At 37.3% G+C, this 16,753-nt stretch overlaps 1 protein-coding gene and 1 pseudogene across 8 annotated transcripts in view; both read right to left on the reverse strand.

The window, feature by feature from the left end:
- LRMDA (leucine rich melanocyte differentiation associated) overlaps positions 1 to 16,753 on the reverse strand; it is a 1,782,822-nt gene that overhangs the window by 927,118 nt on the left and 838,951 nt on the right. The window lies entirely within an intron of this gene.
- On the reverse strand, positions 7,034 to 7,165 carry LOC132351331 (U4 spliceosomal RNA; annotated as a pseudogene).

Below are 16,753 nucleotides of genomic sequence, written 5' to 3' on the forward strand. Positions count from 1 at the left end.
ATCTGGAGTTTTCTTTGTGGGAAAGGTCCTTAACTACAAATTCAATTTTAAAAATATATGGCTATTCAGTTTATGTCTTCTTGAGAGAGCTTCAGGAGTTTGTGTCTTTGAAGGATTTTGTCCATTTCATCCAAGTTATCAAGTTTATTGGCATAAAATTGTTCCTAATATTTCCTAATTACATTTTAACATTAGTCATGTTTCCTTTTTCATTTCCAATGTTGATAATCAGAACCTTCTTTCTTATTTTCTTAATAAGTCTGGCTAGATGTTTATTATTAATCTTCTCAAGAAAAACAAGCCTCTGTTTTCATTGATTTTTCTCTTTTGCTTTCCTCTTTTCTATTTCATTGATTACTGCATGTACCTTTATTACTTTCTTTCTCCTGATAACTTTGGAACTCTAATTCAGGCATATTAGTCTGCTTGAAGTTGTTCCATAGCTCAAGGTTTCTCTGTTCATTTTCTTCGGTGATTTTTCTTTCTATGTTTCATTCTGAATAGTTTCTATTGTTATATCGTCAGGTTCACTAATGCTTTCTTCTGCTATTGTCTGCTCTGCTGTTAATCTTACCCAATGTATTTTTCACTTTGTCATTGCATTTTCATCTCGAGGAGTTTGCTTTGGGTATTATTTCCTATCTTCTATATCACATCTTAGGATGCTCATGCTTTCCTTTACCTCATTAGGAACATCAAACACAGCTATAACTATTTTAATACCTTTGTTTGCTAATTATATCACCTATGTCTGTTTCTATCAATAGATTTTTCTCCTCATTAGGGGTCATATTTCCCATATTTCATTGGATGCCAGACATTGTAAAGTTGATCTTGCTGGGGGCTGGATATTTTTGTGTTATTCTTGAGCTCCCCCCTCTCTCCTCCCATGGGACACAGTTACTTGTAAACAGTTTGGTCCTTTTGAGGCTTGCTTTCAAGTTTTGTTGGGTGGGACCAGAGCCGTCTTTAATTCTGTCCTACTACTCAGGCAATACCTTCCTGAGCGCTCTACTGGGTGCCCTGTATATTATGATTTTTCTACTCTAGTTACTGGGAAGAGCACTACATCAGGTCCTGTGAGAGCTCCAAGGGCTGCCCTGCCTATTCTCTTCCTGTGGTTCTTTCCCAAACTTCCAGTAGTTTCTGCACACCATGCTTTGGTCCGTTAAGTACTCAGCTGCAATCAGCAGAGGAATCCTTTGTAAAAATCTCTAGAGCTTCCTCTCTGTGCAGCTCTCTCCTCTCCATCAACTCTCTTCTTTCTCCTATTCTTCTCTGAGGATTCTGGCCACTTTGGTCTCCCCTAATTCTCAACTGTCTTCTTAACACAGGAAGACCAGCAGCTTCTTCTTGAGTTTGCCCTCCCTGTGCTCCAGCTTGGATCCACTCTCTAGACAGCAGGCTGGGGCAAGTGTAGGGCTAACTCTGATTGTTCTTTCTCATGGAAACCCAATGTTCTGAGCTACTGATTGTCCAATGTTTGCCATTTGCTGTTACACATATTGTGTGAGTTTTTAAATTCTATAGGGCAGGAGGGTGGATCTAGTCCCTGTTACTACTCCATGGCCACCAACAGACATCTTACTGCCCACTTTTGAAGATATACTTACTAAGGAGACTTTGGCACCACACCCTAAAGGCAAGCGCCTCCTTGAAGGATCATGCACTGGCTCCAGGACTCACTGCTTGTGGTTACATTTCAAATTCTTCCCCTTCATTTTTTCCACTTGCTGACTAGTTTGGAAGTGATGGTCAGAGCACTGGGCAGTGGGGAGGGATGATCATGAGTTTGGCAAGCTTCCTATTAACTCTAGCCTAACCACCTAAAGGAAGCAGGAGGAGCAGGGTCTCTTCCTTTTCTCTTTCTGAAAGGCCCAAAGACAGTGTCATCTAAAGGGCAAGTACAACATGAAAGTCAGGCTACTTTGAATATTAATTTCTTATCAGATATATGGCTTGCGAATGTTTTCTCCCATTCCATAGGTTGCTTTTTCATTTTGTAGTTTCTTTTTAGTTTGATATAGTCTCACTTGCTTATTTTTGCTTTGTTTGCTTGGGCTTTTGGTGTCATATCTAAAAAATCATTGCCAAGACTGATATCAAGGAGCTTGTTCCCTGTTTTCTTCTAGGATTTTTATTGTTTTGGGTTGTATGCTCAAGTCTCTAATCCATCTTCAGTTAATTTTTTTTTATTGGAGTACAGTTGCTTTACAATATTGTGTTAGTTTATACTGTACAGCAAAGTGAATCAGCTATATGTATATATATATCCCCTCTTTTTTGGATTTCCTTCTCATTTAGGTCACCACAGAGCACTGAGTAGAGTTCCTTGTGCTGTACAGTAGGTTCTCATTAGTTATCTGTTTTATACATAGTATCAATAGTGTATATTTGCCAATCCCAATCTCCCAACTCATCCCCCTACCTTTCCCCCTTGGTTTCCATATGATTGTTCTCTACGTCTGTGTCTCTATTTCTGCTTTGTAAATAAGATCGTTATACCAATTTTTTTCAGATTCCGCATATGTGCATTAATGTGCAATATTTGTTTTTCTCTTTCTGACTTACTTCACTCTGTATGACAGTCTCTAGGTCTATCCTTGTCTCTACAGATGACCCAATTTTATTCCTTTTTATGGCTGAGTAATATTCCATTGTCTATATTGATCTTCTTTATCCATTTCTTATCTTCAGTTAATTTTTGTTAATGGTGTAAGATAAGGGTCCAATTTCATTTTTTCTGCATGTGATGATTATCTCATCTTTCTAAAACCATTTCTTGCAGAGACTATCTTTCCCCATTTGTATTTTTGGCTCCTTTGTCAAATATTAGCTGATTGTACATGTGAATGTTTATTTCTGGTTTCTCAATTCTGTTCCATTGGTCTATGTATCTATTTTTATGCCAGTACCATCTGGTTTTGATAACAATAGCTTTGCACTATAGCTTGAAATCAGGAAGTGTGATGCCTCCAGCTTTGTCCTTTCTCGGAATTGCTTTGGTTATTCAGAGTCTTCTGTGGTTCCATACTAATTTTAGGATTGCCTTTCTTATTTTTGTGGAAAATGCCATTGGAATATTGATAGACAGAGCATGGACATTTAAACAGTGTTAATTCTTCTAATCCATGAATGTGGGATATCTTTACATTAGTCTGTGTCTTTCTTTCATCACAGCCTTTTAAGTTTGTGGTATACAGATATTTTACCCCCTTGATTAAATTTATTCCTAAGTATTTTATTATTTTTGATGGTACTGTAAATAGGATTATTTTCTTTATTTCTTTTACAGATATTTCATTGTTAGTGTATAGAAATGCAATTGATGTCTGTATGTTGATTTTGTATACCGCAACTTTACTGATTTCATCGATTAGTTCTAACAGTTTTTGGTAGTCTTTAAAATTTTCTACATATAAGAGCATAGCATCAGCAAACAAAGACAATTTTACTTCTTCACTTCTGACTTGGATGTCTTTGTATTACCTGACCTGATTGCTCTGCCTAAGACTTCCAGTACTATATTGAATAAGAGTAGTATGAGTGGGCACCCTGATATTGTTCCTGATCTTACAGGAAAAGCTTTGAACCTTTTACCATTGAGTATGATGTCAGCTATAGGTTTGTCATATATGACCTTTATTATGTTGAGGTGTTCCTTGTATATCCAATTTGTTGAGTATTTTTTTTTATCATGGAAGGATGTTATATTTTGTCAAATGCTTTTTCTGCATCTATTGAGATCATCATGTGATTTTTATTTTCCATTCTATTAATGTGGTGTATCACAACAAAAAACTCCAAATGATCCAATTTAAAATTGGGCAGAGGAACTGAAAAGACATTTTTCCAAAGAAGACACACAAATGGCCAAAAGGTACATGAAACAAAGCTTAACATCACTAATCATCAGGGAAATGCAAATCAAAACCACAATGAGATATCACCTCATGCCTGTTAAAGCAGCTATCATTAAAAACACAAAAGATAACAAATGTTGGTGAGGATATAAAAAAAAAGTGAACCCTGTGCACTGTTGGTGGGAATGTATATTGGTTCATCTACTACGGAAAACTGTATGGAGGTTCCTCAAAGAAGTAAAGAGGGAACTACCATATGATCCAGCAACCCCACTCTTGGGTATATATCCAAAGAAAATGAAAACAGGATGTTGAAGAGGTATCTGCCTTCCCATGTTTATTGCAGCATTAGTCACCACAGCCGCGATAGGGAAACAACCTAAGTATCTATCAACAGGTGAATGGATAAAGATAATGTGAGATATATATGTATATATACAAATACATATACATATATATACATATATTGTTACACACACCCAATGGTATATTATTCAACCACGAGAAAGAAGGAAACCATGCCATTTGCAACAACATGGGTGGAACTTGAGAGCATTATGCTAAGTGAAATAAGCCAAACAGAGAAAGACCAATACAATATGATACCACTTATATGTTGACTCTAAAAAAGATGAACTCCTAGAAACAGAAAGCAGAATGGTGGTTACCAGAAAGTGTTGAGTAGGGGAAAGGGGGAGATGTTGGTCAAAGAGTACAAACTTCCAGTTCAAAGACAGATAAGTTCTGGGGATCTAATGTACAGCACTGTGATTATATTTAACATTAATGTATTATATACTTGAAAGTTAATAAGAGAGATCTTAAATGTTTTCACCACAAAAAGAAATAATAATTATGTGACGTGTTGAAGGCGTTACCTAACACTGAGGTGGTCATCATTTTGCAAATCTATCAAATCAACATGTTGTACACATTAGGCTTATACAGTAAGTCAATTATATAAATTATATCTTAGTAAAGTGAAAAAAATACTCCATTAAACAAAGAAGAAAGAAAGCCAGGCTACAAATTTAGGGACAAAAGGTCTTAAAACCAGCTTCCCTCTTTAGGTACAGATGTAGCTGCACAAATCAACACAAACTTTTTGCCACCTCATAGGAAGCAAATGTATTTCTATCAATGAGACAAAACTAAATATTAATCTGATCTTGAATTTAGTACATACAATAATAACAGCTAATATTTATGTTATGTTTACTAAGTCCCAGATACTTTTCTAAGCACTTCATGAGTTGTAACTCACTGAATACCAAAAGCACCTGTGAGATTGATTTGTAATATTATCTCCACTTTACAGACAGGAGACTGAGGCACGCCCGGAGAAGTAAAGGAACTTGCTCAAGACAGAGCTAGTTAGTAGCAGTAGCAGAAGCAGGAACTAAACTCTAACAGTCTGACTCATAACCAATGAACCAATGTCCACCGTGAACAAATTCATATCTCCTAGAGACCAGTCTCAGAGCCCCAACGTAAGAATCTTCAGGAACTTATTACAACCCCCTGGCCTAGACTTGAAGATAGATGTATGGCCATATACTAAGGATGTGCCGGTTTACCAAGGCATTCCTCCACTGTGTGGTAGGTTGGATGAATTAGTTTCAGTTTTCTTCAAGTTCAGAGTTTCTCTAAGTCTAAAACACATTGGCCAGCCTCGTCCCTACCTTCTGGACCCCATGGTGAGGGGACTGCTCTTACTCTTCTAGCCCCAATCCCCTGCTGAGCTCTGCATAGCAATAAAATGACCTGCAATTTGTAAGAGACCAGAATCAATCGAACAAATGGTTCAAAGTCTGTAGCCCAACTCCCTGATTGTTTTACCTTACAGCTTCCTCTCTGAATATCCCCAGGCACAGGTTATAGCAAACTTCATTGGAAAAATGGTCATTGTCCAGAGGTGAGGCTGTAACATGGCTTTCAACCGGAAGCATTATTTTTCCATTAGGAGATGACTAAAAATTTGTCGGTTTTTGTTGTTGTTGTTGTTAGTTGTTCCAGTGACTGTGGAGCACTATTTACAGTCAGTGGACATGAATGGGAGACTAACCCTCTTACAATGCATGGGCCAGCCTCACTCACTGGAGAATTGTCCCACCAGAAATGACAAGAGTTTCTTCTCTTATTACAAACCAATTTTTGAGTCTACCAGTTCTACTAGTCAAACTGGGCTACAATCTTTTTTCACTAACTTCTAAAACCTTGAGCACTTGAACTTGACCAAACCTTGAGCTTGCTTACTTTCAAGACCCATGAGCCAAGAGGACTTTCTGGCTAAGACTAGATCTCCACAGACCATCCAGAGAGGTTAAACCATCCTTGCTTCTGAGTCTCCTCAGATGATTGCTGAGGAAAATTCCCAGGAAGGCATGGACTTATATCCTTCTTCCTCAGAAATGCTAATCCAGAGCCTCAGGTATTTAATCATCAGTCCTAATACCAGTTTCCTATCTGCTCTAATGGAAGGACTGCTCCAACAGTGGGATAAAGAAGAGAACCTCCAACAGGACAAGCAGCAGGAAAAGCCATTCCCATCGGTGAGGGGAAGAACACTTCAGAGGCTCCAAAGACTGTGGCTGAAAGAGGATTAAAGAAATTCCTCTCACGGAATGAATGGATTCAGACATAAATGTCAATACTTCCTTGAGCTGAATTATTCTGGGAACTGAAAACAGTGAGGAATGGCTAGTTGTAGCAACAAGATCTAGTTTTATGCCAAAGAATCATATCAGCAACAGATTTTATCCAATTGCAGTACCTGTACCAAATTTTCCTGCCAATAATTTTAGGATTACTATGGTGCAGGCTGGAGGGAGCTACTCTAAGGAATGGGAGATGGATTATCAATAGCTCTTAACTTCCCATATAATGCGGCTTCTGTGATACATGTTATCTTTTTCCCTTCTTGTATTTCTTTCTTTCCTCCCTACCTTGTCATTCACAATTCATAAAACATCTCTATCATGAATGCCTTTATAATTTCAGTTTTTTTCCACATTATGTCTTGGCTCCAAGAAGAAACAGTGAATCTTGTGGAATGCATAGAATTCCAAAGCCAATGTTATAAAATAAGATCTGAATTTAAGAATGTGAAGCAGAAGAATGTGGGGATGAGGGATATGGAAATAGATCTGGTCACTTTAACACTGAATTTTTTTTTATTGAATGAAAAATTCTTTAAATTCTATAGTGCTTTACAATTTTCCAAAGTTTCTGATTAAGCTGATTAGCAATAATCATGCCTCGGATAAACCTCATTGGCTACGATACTGTCACTGTGCAAAGCTACAATAAATTTTTTTAGTAAAACATCATTACAGTAAGAGATACATAGGTGAATATTTTTCTGTGCCTTAATAATTGTCTTTTATCCTTTCCTAAAGGAATTTCTGATGTTGTATTTCCATTTTCAGTCCAAATAAATGTGTTAAAAAAAACTCTGTTAAAAAACCAAACTGCCAAATATCATCGTCAAGTTCACCAAGTTCCAGAACAATGATTACATTTGAACAAAGTTGTTCAAAACACTAAAGAAGGAAGGAAGGCAAGGAAGCTGAAGACAGCCAATGCCAGCTCAGGAAACCGAAGTCACAAGGATTTCAGCACATAATTCTACCCGTAGGCACATTTTCTGTACAGGCACCAAAGCATGGTCTCCTAATCGACATGAGAAACCCAGCATGACCCAGATGGGTTCCCAGTAATGTGGTACATGAACTCCCTAACCAGATTTTCCTGGAGCACAAACTATTTTGAGGTGGTTCAGGAAATGGATGTGGTTTGGTGAGAAACTATATAATTCAAAATCCTGTGGCTAAAAAGTCAGCAAAATTTTGTGGAAGAAGAGAGAGACATTTGAGCACGGTTCAGCTCAGTATTGAATTTATAATTCATAAAGCAGGTGGATTATTCCTGAGGTCAAAAAACTTTTCCTTAAGCTTTTTCTATCTACCCTAAGTAGATACCCTTTCAAATTAGGTCCCCTATTTTCCTGCAACCTATGATGCTAATTTTAAAAATATAAAATAACAAAACAAAAAAGTATTGTGTTACCTACAAGGAAGGTCACAGAGCCTCCTTCTCTGAATATTCTAGCCAGGGATCAGCAAAACTTTTCTGTAAAGGGCCAGAGAGTAAATACCTGAGGCTCTGTGGGCCACATATAGTCTTCACCACATGTTCTTCTTTGCTATTTTTTTAAACAATCTTTAAAAAATATAAAAACCATTCTTAGCTCAGATGTACAAAAAGAGGCCACTAGTCATATCTGGCCCATGGGCTTTAGTTTGCTGACCCCTATTCTAGATAAACAGGTGGACAGACTGTCTTTGTGGACACTACTCATTGGAGAGTAAAATAAATACCCACCCTACCCTCCCCGCCAACTCTATAAGTTGATGAAATTGACAAAAATAAACCTGTAAAATTTTCAAACAGATTTTAAATCATCAAATCATTAGCAGACATTTCAATATCTGATAAAACATAACTCTTAGTAAAGACAAAGAGTCTCTGTATTCAGTCTCCTACACTGCAAACTCACCTTGTAACCTAGAGCAAATTCCTTACCTCTGATTTCTCATTACAAAAAAAATTAGATATTTGCATTAAGTGATCTCTAGAGAAACACCCAGCCTTGGTTCTCTCAGATTCCATGAATGGCCCTAGAAAGCTCTAGAGGGATTTTTAAGGACATGCCCCAAAGTGATCTTTACTGCATTAAGAAAAACTCAGCGGGATAACTGTCACCCTATTTGATAGTCTCCAGAAAAGCAAATGGTCCTCATTTTGCCTTGACTAAATCTCCCATCACAGAAGATGGCATTCCCATGGCTTTAGCTAAATGTATAGTCATTTACATTACAAGACAGAGACAATGGGTTCATGAGAGTAATCCTCAGAAATAAAACATATGGGCTTTTCAGTGGTTATCGTAAGGAGGAATCAGACATTTTGGCCCGGGAATCAAAATCATGAGAATCTCTTATGATTCCAGAACTTCTTTAACACTACTATATTTCTTATTTTTGTGACCCCCAAAGCTATTAACAGTAAAATCCATTAAAACACATCTTTCTGATCTTTAATTTTATACCATTATGATTTCTCAAAGTAGCGATAGATTGGGTTAAGCCAGGTATGCGTTTTATGGAAAGATGTCTTCTACATACTAATTGTGCAGTATGCTTCATGAGCAGTATCATTTTCTTCAACTTGAAAAAAATGTTTACTTTCTGTTTCTCTCCAATCAGTAAGACACAGTCAACGGTAAAAGCACACACTTTCATTGATTTATCAGACATACATTTAGAATCGAACCCAACTGGCTGGGACTCACATTAAGTAGGGTTAATAAGATATTTCCCATCCTGCATATTCAGAAACACTTGGTCCTGCTCAGATTTCTCTACTCACTCAAGCTCCCTAAAGATAAATGAGCCTTATCCACAGAAAGGAAATAGGCCATTTATCTGACATCGCATTATTTACTGACATTAAAAATGATAATATCCATCAACAAGCAGCTAAACCCCAAGCTAGAACAAAGCTACAACTGTCTTTCTTTGATATAGTTACAAGGAGATGCTGACTGAGCTGCCATTTATGTTCCAATAATGTCACTACTGTTACAAGAAACTCACAGTTTGTTATTAACATAATTTCCCATGTGTTTATTTGGGACCAGGGAACTGTCTTTTGGCCTTTTCTGAACTTTCTCATAAAACTAAAACCTGGAATTATAATGACATAACTATGAACATATTTGCTTTGGGGGAAAGTTTTTCATTTTAAAAATACATTATCCTTCCCTTTCATTTTCTTATGTTTAACAAAAGTACCGTTACCTATAATCCTCATAACAACCCAGCAAGACAGATATTATTATCTGCATTTTCTACATAAGTAAGTAACTTGAGGCTCAAAGAGGTTTGTTAAATAAACTGCCCAAATTCATAGGGCTAGTGAATGGTGGGTCCAGAATTGGAACCCATGGGTTTGTCTGACTCTGCTGGTGGTCTTGCCCCTTCTCTTTCTACCTCTTTTCCCTCTCCCTCCCTCTTTCCCTCCATTCTTTCCCTCCCTGCCCCCATCCATCCATCCACTTACCTACCTACCTACCTACCTACATATCTATCTACCTTCCTAAACAAACAACTTGTCCTTATAAAAGGCTGTTTCTTGAAAGCATCAACCCACAACAATTTAGTTCTATCCCAAAGTACACACCACAACACTGAGTACCTTAACAAAACTTAAGGACACATAAGCAACACACACAGGACTGACAAACATTCTGGGTTATTAGCTTCAACTTAAGAAAACCCACATGTGATTGACTGGCAGGAATGACCTGTCAGCTGGGGTTATTTAGAAGTAAAGTCAAAGAAACAGTGAGCCAAGACTGTAAATGTTGTTATCGAAGAATATTTTTACACCCTAAAAAAAGTAAGCTCTCTGAATCTTGAACTAAAACTCAGCTGCTATTTAAAAACAGAGAGAAAAAAAAAAAAAAAAGAGTGCTGGAATCTGATTTTCCTCCCGTGGCCTTCACTGAGAGGCACTGGCAACAGCAAGGGCTCTTCTTTTGGTTAAATCTTCTAAGGCACCAACTCTGGTGCTATCTCATTCCCCTTCATCTTCCTCTGTCCCGTCAAAAGATGTAAGACAATTATACTCCAATAAAGATGTTAAAAAATAAATAAGTAAAAATAAAAATAGAAAAAAAATAAAATAAAATAAACTTTATATACGTCATTCTATCTTCAGAATCCTGTGAAGAGATTATCATTACCACCAATTTATTGATGATGAAACTATAGTTTCACTTGGTCAAAGTTGTTTAAATTGCAAATGATGTAACTGTAATTGAAAGAAAAATGTTTATGGTTCTAAAGATAGTGATCTTTTTACTGTACTACCTAAACGTTATACATATGATCTCCAGAACTTTGGACATGAAATGGCAATATATATGAGCAAGAATATTTATTGTACCCTTTTTGTGATAAAATATGTAGACTAAAAAACTAAATGTCTATCAATAAAGTATTTCTAATTAAAGTACAGATGTTCATGAGATTCTATAATGTTATCAAAATGTAAGGTGGGTCTATATGGACCTAAACAGATATTTAGTGAAAAAGGGAATTACAGATGACTGTGTAAAATAAGAAAATATCTGTTAAATATATCTGTCTGTTATAATAATGGACACATGCCATTATACATTTTTCTAAACTCATAGCATGTACAAGAGTGAACTCTAATGTAAACCATGGACTTTGGGGGTACCTGGGAACTCTCTATAACTTCTGCTCAATTTTTCTGTGAACCTGAAACTGCTCTAAAATATAAACTCTTTTTAAAAAAAAAAAAAAAAAGATAAGGCAAGAAGGACAGGTGGACACTTACAGACCCCTGGCCTCATCAGCGCCCCCCCCCGTCCATCATCATTTGTTGCATGTATTTTAGTTTGATGATCTTGGACTGTGTCTTTCTAATACTAGAACAGCCTGGTAGGAAAAGAAAATATGTAATATGACAATTTATTGGCCAAGATTACTCCAAGCAACTGATTTCACAAGTTTTGTTTGTTTCCCAAAGCTGTCCAAACTGATGACACCATAGGCATTTCTGATGTGTAGAAGGAAGCCTGGTGTCAGCACATGACTGGCATTCTCATTTCTGACTGGCAAACGGATGCTGGCTCCCCAGCTACATTCGGATCAGGATGAATTACAGGTATAATTCAAAATCAAGAAAACTGCTCAAGTACAACACGTGAGGCTTCTGCCAAAGTTGAAAATCATTAGGAACCATGAACAAGGCTGAGCACACAGCTCTGTTTTGAACTCTTTTATTTCTGTATTATTGCTCATTCACTTAAAGAAAAATACATGAAGCAGAGAGACAAGATCTCCTTCCCTTTTCATGCTTCTCCAATTTATCTTCCTTGGCATAATAAATTTCTCAAGCCAAAGAGTGGAGTGTTGTCTTGTTTCCCTCTGGTTTTTTCCATTATCTCAGTTATCTCTCATTTATTTTTTTAGCCTTTTCTCTTATCGCAACAGTTTCTCAGGACATCATAAAGTTGGAATGAGGAACCTCCCACCCCTCCGTGGTTGCCTACAGATATTTCAGGCCCCACACACTCAGTCACGTGGCTTTGTTACTGTGGCATGTTTGGAAAGAAAAAGAAATCCCAGATATTCCTCAACTAGAACTGATGGCTCAACTTTGGACTACTTTTGATATATAAATATTACTCTTTGTGTGAAACTTTCTCTCGCAAGAAAATCATTTTCCATAAAACCTGCTTAGGTACCCTTGCTTATTCTGAATAATCAAGGGAGTCCAACTATTTATGCTCTCAGTGGGAGGCATTATGAAGAAAAGTACTGATTCTAGAACATAGTTTTGTTTTTAAGGCCGATCTTTAAAACTTTTTATTTGGGGCATTTCCAAAAAAATTTGTATTCATAAATATAGGGACTATAGTATAATGAACCTCCAAGTATCCATAAGTGAACACACAGCTAATCTTATTTCTGCTATACCCACCTCCATCCATTTGCTTTTCTCTCAAGCAGATTTCTTTTTAACAAATCTCAGATATCATACAATTTCTTCCATATATATGGCTAGGTATCTCTAAGAGATAAGGACTTCTAAATTTTAGACATATAACCACAACATCATTATGACACCTATAAAATTTACAATTTCTGATACCAAATATTTAGTCAGTGTTCAAATTTCCCTGATAATCTCAGAAAATTGTTAACATTTGTTTTGTTCAAAGTAGGGCCCAAACACTGTCCACACAGCCAGCACAACTCTTGATGTCAGTTTCTTCATTTGAAAATAAGAATGTTAGATGGTTGTTTTAGTTTTAGCATAAAGGGTTTAAAATATATTTTTCCAAATTAAAATATAAAGTACAGAAATTAATTTTTAAAGATTTCACCATGTATGCTTATCCAGAAACAAGATTGTTTTGATAATAAATGGCATGATACTTATATATTTTCTATTTACCATGTGACTTTAAGATCTCTTCCCATTGATCCATTTTAACTTCTGTCTAGAATTCCACCGCATGCATAGACTGCATTTTATCTAATCCCCTATTAATGAACATCTATTTTGTTTCCAATTTTCCACAGAACAGTGTTATAATGGACATCCTTATAAATGTCACCTTATGCATATACGCAAGATTCTTTAGGACATACAGCTGTGTGTGGGAATTGCTGGATTACTGGGAGTAATAACATTTTTAATGTACATCCAGTGGCAGTAGATGAGAATTCAACACAATCTTCAAGGTTTCTTGCAACTTTGATATTCAATGAGTCAATCCATTGAATCTATTTTTTAAAACGGTTGCATCCTTAGTAATATTAATGGTGGTGACGTGTTACTGATTTTGCCATTTCTAATAATGTCTTCTATTACTTCTTAGTAGCACTGCCTCTTTAAAAAATAATATCAGTTTTCATTTTGCAAGACCCTGAGCTAAGGACTCAAGCTAAAAATCACAGGACCATGTATTTCCTGGCCTTAAATTTGGAGAAGTATATAGAACAGACACCTAAAAATATACATAATGATTGAAGGTGGTTTACAGAAAGTCATGAGTAGAGTCTAGACCTACCATTAGTCTGTAGGAAGGGAGAGGTCACCGGGGCCTGGTTTAGAAGGCTTTCTTTATACAGGAAATAAAGAAGTTTAGCAGGAAGAAGTGGGAAAGGTCTTCAGCTCACTCTGATTCAGGAAGGGAACAATCTGTTTTGTCCATATAAGAGAAATGAAATGCATAACTATGAGTTCCCAACACCCATGAGCTTGCTGCAAGTTACTGGGGCCCAAAGAGATGCCCTCCAGAGCTTCTGAGCCCTTAGAGAAGGCTGGTTGCTGTGCTTTCTGGGAGGAACAACTCTGACAAGAAGTTAAAGGGCCCCACTGACCTAAGCATGATAACACTGACACTTTCAATCAGCCAGAGGCTGTCAGGTTTAGCCATTTACGTTGTATAAATCCACTTTTTCTGACTGTGTTTGAGTTACTTTCCTCCAGCACAGATGGAGAAAGTGATTTTTTTTTTCCTCTCTCTTAGAGGAAGTCTTCCCAGATGAACCACATCCAACACTAATCACTCTTTTAAGAACACAGTTCTATATTAGACTTGGCTTACGATTATCCTTACATTGCTGTAATTGGACAGTTTAGCTACATTATAAGGTATCTGAGCAGAGACATTTCCTATTTCAATTCATTCCAGGACTCCATAATTGACGGCTCTGTTCCTGTTCATACCTAGAGGCTGAAAAATACTTGCTAAATGAAACAGTCAGAATAGACTAGGAAATCCCAAAATCTGAGCACCACAGCATGAAAAAAACAGTATCATCTGTGGGTCTGAGTGACTGTCCAGGGCAGCTGTCTAGTAATCCAGTTACTTTGATGTTGTGACTACACCATTGCAAAACACAAGGTGTCCTCCAAGATGACCTCAGCTGGGAAGAAGAGTAACTGAAAAGTTGCACAGGGTCTTTTCACACCTCAGCTCAGAAAAGAAAAAAAAAACAGATATTGGTGAATACAAGTAGTGTCTACTATACTAATATATTTCTTCTATAATGTAGCTTTCAGGTAAGTGGGAACTCTGCCCTTAGGCAGAATAAGCAACTGATGATCCCTCCTCTTAGGTAATAGAAGCACCTCTTCTAATAGCCCTTAGGGAGAAGAGATGAGAGATTTAAGACATGTCCATTCCATCCTGTATTTCAGGTTACCGATGGAAAACTAAGAGCGCCCCACAGTGATACATCCCTTAAATATGAGTTCATGACTCTCTGGAGAACTCAGTCCATGTTCTTTTCCTTAAAGATCACCAAAGACTTGGACCTGGTGATCTTGATCAAGGGTAATTTATTTCCATATTGTCTTCTTTTGACTTAGCTTTTCTCATTTATTTAACAAAATATTATTCAGAACAACTTCTGCTAGTTGTTCTCCAGTACCTCTTCTCTCATTCTTCTGTAGTAAAAGAAATGCCAGGTTTTAGATGATAGGTGAAGTCAAGTGAATAAGTTCTAGCAAACAGACTTAGAGCAGAAGAATTTTATATATCTCCTAGGCAATACCCTTAGAGGGGATGAACATGCTACTCTCTCCTTTTCCCATCTTTTCTGACTGGAATATAGCTGTAGGGAGGTAATCTTCTTCACCACAAAGACTGTAAGTACAGTACATGAATAAACCTGAAGGAATTGGGTTCCTGACATGGTAGAACCACTGTATCAGTTCTGCCTTGCTTATGTCTGGACCATACTATAAGAGAGAAATGAAGTTCTATTTGGCTGATACTGAAAATATATCCTAATTAATCCAGTGTTTCAGAAGCTTTCAGGCACCAGGTTCTTTAAGATAAAAAAGAAGCCTTGATGGTAAAAGCAGATCCCTAAGCCTTCAGAAAGGGCAATACTGGTACCTCAGACTACATTCCTAGGAATGTCTCCATGACCTAAGATGATATCTAATCCATGTCGCACATAAGACTTTGGGACATGGGAAAGCCTCATTTGACTCTTCAATCTTATTCCCTATATGACTCATTAAACAGGACTGTCTTCCTCACTGCAAGCCATTTCCTTACACTGCCTACTTGGGATCACATAGAGATTGACTATAATATTGCTTGTTCCAGAGGCTCTAATTGCCATTCTGAGTCTTATATGTATCAGTGTTATTTTTCAGTTCCAAATTGGGACAGGTTCCTCTGACACATGGTCTGACATGTAGTTTGACAACAGAACAGAATACCTGAGACCAGGACTGTCAAAGACGTATGTTTACCTTAGCAAAGCTTGTCAGTTTGTTCTATATTACATAACTGTTAAAGAGGATGTATCCAGCAGGAGTCAGGATCAAACATCAAGCAAACAGAGAACTGGTCAAATCCAATAATTAAGAAAGGGGTTACATCCAAGGACAATTTAAGGCAAAAAGGAGTAGGTACAACAGATCTGACAGACAGAAAGTCTAGGACAAGAATGGCAAATACGTCAGGTCTGTGCTGCCTATCTCCCTTTTTATGTGCGTGTCAGAGACGATTAATCACAGTGACACCAGAAAACCCTCAGACTTCTGAATACAATGGCCCACGTAGCCACTTCTAAACATTTGAGGTTGGCACACAACACATATGAATCAGTCAGTCAAGTCTCAGGAATAGTGACTCTAGTGAATGGGAGTGATGATAGGTTCCTATTCTTTATCCCATTCAGTGACAGTTCAGGTATAGGCAGCATTGAACCCCTGTTTCCAGGGTTAGGTCCCTGGACTATACTCCTAATGAAAAGAATGAAGATGCAGATGTAGAGAATGGACTTCAGCACACGGGGAGGGGGACGGGTAAGCTGAGACGAAGTGAGAGAGTAGCATCGACATATATACACTTCCAAATGTAAAACAGATACCTAGTGGCAAGCAGCTGCATAGCACAGGGATATCAGCTCAGTGCTTTGTGTCTACCTAGAGGGGTGGGATAGGGAGTGTGGGAGGGAGGAGATATGGGGATATATGTATATGTATAGCTGCTTCACTTTGTTATACAGCAGAAACTAACACACCATTGTAAAGCAGTTATACTCCAATAAAGATGTTAAAAAAATAAAAGGAAAAGAATGGCATTGGTCCTAGGATAGCCTCACATTCCAATGAAGAGTCTACTATATGATTTAAACTCTTAGATTATCAGAATTAGATAGGAACCAACTTTACCTGATAAATATTAGGTTAGAAAAAAAAATCTAAGAGTATAGGATCCTTTTAAAGTCAGGAAGCTGACAAGAATGCCTACTCTCTAG

This window comes from Balaenoptera ricei, chromosome 16, assembly GCF_028023285.1.
Source record: "Balaenoptera ricei isolate mBalRic1 chromosome 16, mBalRic1.hap2, whole genome shotgun sequence".
Classification (NCBI taxonomy): Eukaryota; Metazoa; Chordata; class Mammalia; order Artiodactyla; family Balaenopteridae; genus Balaenoptera; species Balaenoptera ricei.